Source organism: Scylla paramamosain, chromosome 34 (genome assembly GCF_035594125.1).
Source record: "Scylla paramamosain isolate STU-SP2022 chromosome 34, ASM3559412v1, whole genome shotgun sequence".
Classification (NCBI taxonomy): domain Eukaryota; kingdom Metazoa; phylum Arthropoda; class Malacostraca; order Decapoda; family Portunidae; genus Scylla; species Scylla paramamosain.
This window is the reverse complement of record NC_087184.1, coordinates 9,515,220-9,522,719: the sequence shown is the minus strand read 5'-3', so window position 1 is coordinate 9,522,719 and position 7,500 is coordinate 9,515,220. Positions and strand designations below refer to the sequence as shown.

Here is a 7,500-nt window from a genome sequence, read left to right as displayed (position 1 = left end):
TCTCTCTCTCTCTCTCTCTCTCTCTCTCTCTCTCTCTCTCTCTCTCTCTCTCTCTCTCTCTCTCTCTCTCTCTCTCTCTATTTTTCCCTCCTCTTCTCTACACGTTTCCTGCCTCCTTCCCTCCTTCCCTCCTTTTTCCTCCTCCTTTTCCATTATCTTTTTTCCTTCTCCTTTCCTCCATCTCTTCCTTTTCCTTTATCTCTCCTTTTCTTTATCTCTCCCTTCTATCTCTCACTTTCCTTCCACCTTTCCCTTTCCTTCCATCTCTTCCTTTTCTTTCCATCTGTGTCCTTCCCATCTCTCTCTTTTCTCTCCATCTCTCCATTTTCCCGCCATCTCTCTCTCCTTCGTTATATATATATATATATATATATATATATATATATATATATATATATATATATATATATATATATATATATATATACAAATCTTTTTCACCATCTCTTCTTTCTCTCCATCTCTCCTTTTCTTTCCATCCACCCTTCCCTTCATCTCTCATTCCTACGAGAAGGAAGGAAAAAGAAAGGGTCTCTCTTTTTCCTTCCTTCTCTTTCTCTCTATCTCTCTTCCCTTCACCTCTCCCTCCCCTTCACCGAGAGAGAGAGAGAGAGAGAGAGAGAGAGAGAGAGAGAGAGAGAGAGAGAGAGAGAGAGAGAGAGAGAGAGAGAGAGAGAGAGAGAGAGAGAGAGAGAGAGAGAGAGAGATTTAAACACATTTGCATATCTATGGAAGAGAAAGAGTACTGAGAGAAAGAGTAGGTATTTGAATAAGGGTGTGAATGAGTGAGTGAGGGAGTGAGTGGGTGACTGAAAGGGAGAGGGAGGGAAAGAAGGAGCGGGGTGGGTGTACGGAAGAGGAGGAGAGAGAATGGAAGAGATAATAAAGAACAGAATAAAGAGAACGTGCCAGATGCCTGATAACGGAGGTGAGATAGAGGAGATAGCGTAATGGAGGAGGAGGAGGAGGAGGAGGAGGAGGAGGAGGAGGAGGAGGAGGAGGAAGATAGAGGTGTATGAGGTTTCAAATTCACTCTCACGAGATATCAAGCATGTAACAGGAGGAGGAGGAGGAGGAGGAGGAGGAGGAGGAGGAGGAGGAGGAGGAGGAGGAGGAGGAGGAGGAGGAGGAGGAGGAGAAAATAAAGGAAATTGATGATTGTGGCGATCATATTGATAGAGACAATGTCGAAGGTAATGAAAAGGAGGAGGAGGAGGAGGAGGAGGAGGAGGAGGAGGAGGAGGAGGAGGAGGAGGAGGAGGAGGAGGAGGAGGAGGAGGAGGAGGAGGAGGAAATAAAGGTGATTGATAATAATGATGGTGACAATGTCGATTATAATGAAAAAAAGAGTAGGAAAAGAAGAATAAGAGCAAAGAGGAGGAGGAGAAGGGGGAGGAGGGCGTGTATGAGATATATCACAGGAAAATAATGGAGATTTACTCGTAAAGGAAATTAAAAAGTGGGAAAAAATCTAGTAATTTCTTCTTTGTCACTTGAGTGTAATGAGACGATTATTTCAGGCCAGACTTAATGGGGGAAATGCATGGGGGAAAACCCGATAAGGCAGAATTCAAAATGACAAAGGAAAGAAAGGAAAAGAAGGAAAAAAGAGAAGGAAGATAAATATGAGAGGGATTGATATTTAGTAGAAATTTCGTTACATTGAAAGCTAGAGAGAGAGAGAGAGAGAGAGAGAGAGAGAGAGAGAGAGAGAGAGAGAGAGAGAGAGAGAGAGAGAGAGAGAGAGAGAGAGAGAGAGAGAGAGAGAGTCCTTTCCCTCCCACCTCCCACCCTCACATTCTCACTATCTGTCCATTAATCTTTCTTTATGTACAAAATTTCCTTACAAAATACTTATAAATTCCAGCCAATTTTCTTTTACTTCCAAAAAAATTACGCTTTTATCAATAAATTTTGCATAAACTTAGTTATTTGTAAATAAACGCCATTACTTATTAGAACTGAGATAAAAAAATCTAAGAAACAAGTAATACACTTTATATTCTCTCTCTCTCTCTCTCTCTCTCTCTCTCTCTCTCTCTCTCTCTCTCTCTCTCTCTCTCTCTCTGCTAAAAGCAACAAAATTTTCACCACCCATATTTTTCCGTCAGTCCAAGTTAAACAAGCACTCCTCTCTCTCTCTCTCTCTCTCTCTCTCTCTCTCTCTCTCTCTCTCTCTCTCTCTCTCTCTCTCTCTCTCTCTCTGCCTCCCTTCCTTTTTGCCCTTTGAATCTAATTTTGCCTCCTTGCCCTCCTTCCCTCCTTCCTTCTCTTTCCCATGCACGTCTTTCTCTTGAGCATTTTCTTCTCCTTCCTCCTCCTCCTCCTCCTCCTCCTCCTCCTCCTCCTCCTTCTCCTCCTCTTCTGTCCTGATTTTGATGTATTTTTTTTACTCAAAGTATGATTATTTTTCTCTTCTTGCTTCCAGATCGTAATATTTTCCTCTTGTTTTCTTATTTCCTTCTTTCGTTTCTTAATTCCTTTGTTCCTTTCTTTTTTTCCCCCTATCTCCTTTATCAACATCTTTAGTACACATTTTTCGCACTTGGCAGTGTTTTCATTGATTTTTCTTTCTCTCTTTTTCTTTGTGCACAGTGGCATTACATCTCTCTCTCTCTCTCTCTCTCTCTCTCTCTCTCTCTCTCTCTCTCTCTCTCTCTCTCTCTCTCTCTCTCTCTCTCTCTCTCTGCCTTTCCTTCTTTTCAGATTCTCTTCTTTCATCTTCATCTTTCATCTTGGACGTTCCTTCTCTCTCTCTCTCTCTCTCTCTCTCTCTCTCTCTCTCTCTCTCTCTCTCTCTCTCTCTCTCTCTCTCTCTCTCTCTCTCTCTCTCTCTTCATCTTTCTCTCTGACGATTCCTCTTTCTTCTTCTCTCGTTCCTTTCTTGGTCATATCTTCATGCATCTTACCATCTTTATTTCTCTCCTTGCTTCCCTCCTTCCTTCCTTCCTCTCTTCCTCTTTCCCCTTCAGCCTACAAGGAACACAGCCAAGCAAGATCACAGGGAAGGAAGAGAATGGATAGGAAAATGAGTTAGAAAATAAGTCAAAGGAAGTATTATGAAGGAGGTTCCAAGTCATAATGAGATAGAGAGTTGAAAAATAAGTCATCAAGAATTATAATACAAACGAATGGGAAGAGAGAGAGAGAGACGTAAGTAAGGAAAGTGAGGAAAAGTCAGCTTTTTTTTTATATATATATTTTTACTATGTGTCATATTAAAAAGGTTTGAAAAGCGTAAAAGTGGGTTGGAAAGATATTGAAGGTGTGTGTGTGTGTGTGTGTGTGTGTGTGTGTGTGTGTGTGTGTGTGTGTGTGTGTGTGTGTGTGTGTGTGTGTGTGTGTGTGTGTGTGTGTGCGCATTTGTGTAAGTGCTTTCAATTGGAGGCCATCATCATTATTCTCTCTCTCTCTCTCTCTCTCTCTCTCTCTCTCTCTCTCTCTCTCTCTCTCTCTCTCTCTCTCTCTCTCTCTCTCTCTCTCTCTCTCTCTCTCTCTCTCTTTGTGCTCTGTTTCAAAATTTCACCTATTCTTCTTCCTTTCCTCTACCTCATTCTCCTTTAACCCTCCTCCTCCTCCTCCTGCTCCCTGTGCTCACTCCTTTATCTCGTGTTATCTCTCCTCTCTTCCCTCTCTCCCTCCATCATCTCTCCAATAAACGTGTTGACTTTCTCTCTTCGTCATCACAGGAACTCCCAACCCTTTCCTCTTTCCTCTCCCTCTCTCTCTCCTCTCCCCTCACCCTCTCTCTCCCCTTGACTCCCCTCCACACCCTCTCCTCCCTCCATCCCTTGAAGCCTTTTAACTTCCAAGACCTTAAACTCAGTCTTTCGGCGCAAAATGTGTGACCCGTGTGGCTGGCGGGGAGGAAAGGCGAGCGCGTGTTTACCAAGTTTTGTACGGGGTCGCAAATCCGTGAGTCTGTCTCCTGCTTGGCTCATCCCACGCACCAGCTTGACTCTTCATGCCTTATGCTCGGGGTCTTGCTTCCTTTGGTGTTATTGTTGTGGTTGTTTTGTGGGTGTTTTCTGTTGTATATTTTCACTGTCTATTTTTTTGCGTTGTTATTGTGTTATGTTTTGTTTTGTTATGGTAGAAGTGTAAAGAGTAGTAGTTAGTGTATCATATTTTTCGTTCTTATCGTTGTTTTGTGGTGGTGTTTCTATATAATTTCGTTGTTTAGTTTTGTTGTTGTTGTTGTGTTATATTGCGTTTTGTTATGGTGGTAGTGTAAAGATGAATAATTAGTGTATATCCTCTCTCGTTATTATCGTTGTTTTGTGGGGTTTTTATATAATTTCACTGTTTAGTATTGCGTCATCATTGTATTATATTCCGTTCTGTTATGGTTGTCGTGTAAAAGGAATAATTAATGCATCTCCTTTCTACGTTAATGAACTGCGTGTTCCTTTGATACGTCTTTTACTTTCATTAGTATATTTCCACTTTTCATTTATCGAATTTCTATATTTCGGATCTTTACACTTTGAATCCTGAATGGGTTACGGCGGCAATTTTCCAGTGGGAGAAGTAGCGCTTTTAGAACCCCACCTGACGTCCTGTGACCTTTTTGCACTAAGACTCAAATCAATTATAATGTTTTACTTGTCAAGGAGTGGCCAAGTGTACAAAAAAAAAAAAAAAAAAAAAAAGGAAAAAAAATCTGCTCATTTTGTCACGCTAAATAGAAAGTAGAAAAAAAAGAGGAAAAGTAGAAAAAATAGTATTAAAAAAAGTGAAAAAGCTGACCAGTTTAGTTTCCTTTCCGGTAATGGAGGGTAAGGAATCTGGGCAAGACGTCAGATACTCACCAAGGAGACGCGCTTCACTGCTGCCATCTAGCGGCCACTCCACCAACGCCTGCTGCTCCGGGGACTTGCGCGTGCTAAACTGGGGACTGATGGGGCGTCCCGGGTGAGGAGGACGAAGGGGAAGACGAGGTAGAACATCAGCTGGGAAGTGGAAGGTGGTATCATTATTGATGTTGTTGTTGTTGTTGTTGTTGTCAGTAGTGTTTGTTTAGTGTGTGGGGGGCGGGGATGAATGTGCAGTAAGTAATTTATAGTTTTAGTTCAGTAAATTTCATAACCAGAAAATAAATCATATCACAAATAAAACACACACACACACCCGACCACACAACTACATAATTCACCCTCCGTGTTACGAGACTATCAAACCAGCGAAACAAAAGCTGCAACAAAGAGTTAAAAAGAGCTAAAAAGAGTTAAAAAAATATACCATTCTGATTGTAAATGAACGGCGAATTTGCATGCACACCCCTACCCCCCAATCGAGCCCTCAAAAGCAAAGGGGCATGCAAATCTGTGGCAATGGGAATCGAACCCGCACTGGTCAGACACACAGGGGACTAACCAACCGATGAGCCAATACAAGCCCTTAATTAACCCTTTGTACTCCCTGTTACCTCATCAAAACACAGGTATGGAGTTATTCTTTACCTGTCTCCTCTCTCTCTCTCTCTCTCTCTCTCTCTCTCTCTCTCTCTCTCTCTCTCTCTCTCTCTCTCTCTCTCTCTCTCTCTGCCTCTGTTTCTCCCTTTATCTCTCTGTCTGGCTCGCTGTTTCGGTGGAAAGGGTTGGGTGACTGAGTTGGTCTCTCTCTCTCTCTCTCTCTCTCTCTCTCTCTCTCTCTCTCTCTCTCTCTCTCTCTCTCTCTCTCTTTGATTCCGTTTTCTTTTTCCTCTCTTTCTCTTAATTTTTCTTCCATCCATCTATCTATCCATCCATCCTCCTCCTCCTCTTCCTTCTCTTAATTTTTTTTATATCTTCTTCTTCTTCTTTGTCTTAATCCTAAATCTCTCTCACGATTAGACACTCCAGCTAATCACAAACAAGATCATAAAGCCTAACAAGTTCCTCTTCCTCCTCCTCCTCCTTTCCGTTTAGGTGACGATGAGTAAGGAAGGATGTAAGGGAAGGAAAACTAAATGTAAATAGAGAGAAAGGCAAACTGTCTGTCTGTGTGTGTGTGTGTGTGTGTGTGTGTGTGTGTGTGTGTGTGTGTGTGTGTGTGTGTGTGTGTGTGTGTGTGTGTGTGTGTGTGTGTGTGTGTGTGTGTGTGTGTGTGTGTGTGTGTGTGTGTAGTAAGGTTGCGTTCAGGGAAGTGTGTAGATCCTAAAAAAAAAAAAAAGTAAAAGAACATACTCGTAGATATGCAGTGGAAGGAAGGAAGGAAAGAGAGAGAAAAAAACAAAACAGAATATTAACAGATTTCAATAACACACGTGGTTGGTGGAGTAATGTATTGTGTTTAATTTCTACAGTAATTTCCAGAGAGAGAGAGAGAGAGAGAGAGAGAGAGAGAGAGAGAGAGAGAGAGAGAGAGAGAGAGAGAGAGAGAGAGAGAGAGAGAGAGAGAGAGAGAGAGAGAAACAAGCCTCCTGAATGCACCATAGAAAATGTAAAATTCTTTCTCCTCCTCCTCTTCCTCCTGCTCCTCCTGCTCCTCCTCTACCTTTTCCTCGTCATTAGCTATCCTCGCCTTAAAATCTCAGCCTTCCCATCTTGCCCTCAGAGCCGCTTTGAAGGAAAAAATTCACTCTTCCCTCATTTAGCTTAAGGAAAATAGCAGTGGAGGGAACACAAGCCTTGGGGGAGACCAGAGTGCCTTTTGTACCTCGCTTATTTTTCCCCTCTTGTTTTCCCGAATTTGATAGAGTGAATAATTTTTTTTTTTTTAGTAACCTCTCTCTCTCTCTCTCTCTCTCTCTCTCTCTCTCTCTCTCTCTCTCTCTCTCTCTCTCGTCATTTTTGGTTATTCTGTATTTCGCTCACCATTTTCTTCCAAATCCGCATCTTTTCTCTCTCTTCTCTTGCTCTGTCCTATTCGTTTTTTCCCCTCTAGTTAAGTACATCCTCCTTCTTCCTCTTCTTCCTCTCACCTCTTCCTCCCAGCCATATTGTTATTTTTCTTCTTCCTCCTCCTCCTATTACTACCTCTTGTCCTCCTCCTTCTCAACCTTCTCGCAATCCTATTTTTTCTCCTCTTCATCCCTTCAGACCTAAACCTCCTCCTCCTCCTCCTCCTCCTCCTCCTCCTCCTCCTCTTCATCATCATCAGAATCATCCACTTCCTCCTCTTCCTCCAGGTCCAATTTTTCTCTTCCTTGTCCTTCCTGACCTCCTCCTCTTCCTCCTCCTCCTCCTTCTCCATGGGGCTTATCTTGTGATTTTCCCTCCGACACCAAAAAAGTCTCTTGGAAATACCTAAATATATGTCCCTGGAATGACGCTGCAGCCTGTTTGTTTGTTTGTTTGTTTGTTTGTTTTGTGTTTCTTTTATGCGCACTACGAGGTGTTGTCGATTTGTATTCATGTATGCATGTGTGGTTGTGTATACATGGCGGCAGGCAGGCAGGCAGGCGGGTTAAAGTGTGTGTGTGTGTGTGTGTGTGTGTGTGTGTGTGTGTGTGTGTGTGTGTGTGTGTGTGTGTGTGTGTGTGTGTGTGTGTGTGTGTGTGTGTGTGTGTGTGTGTGT

The 7,500-nt window shown here is 42.6% G+C and overlaps 1 long non-coding RNA gene across 4 annotated transcripts in view; it reads right to left on the bottom strand.

Moving 5' to 3' along the window:
* LOC135090126 (uncharacterized) overlaps window positions 1-7,500 on the bottom strand; it is a 204,360-nt gene that overhangs the window by 67,080 nt on the left and 129,780 nt on the right. For all 4 annotated transcript variants that reach the window (XR_010261774.1, XR_010261775.1, XR_010261776.1 and 1 more), the window contains exon 4: window positions 4,812-4,952. This is a non-coding gene — a long non-coding RNA (uncharacterized LOC135090126). The remainder of the gene's footprint in view (window positions 1-4,811; window positions 4,953-7,500) is intronic.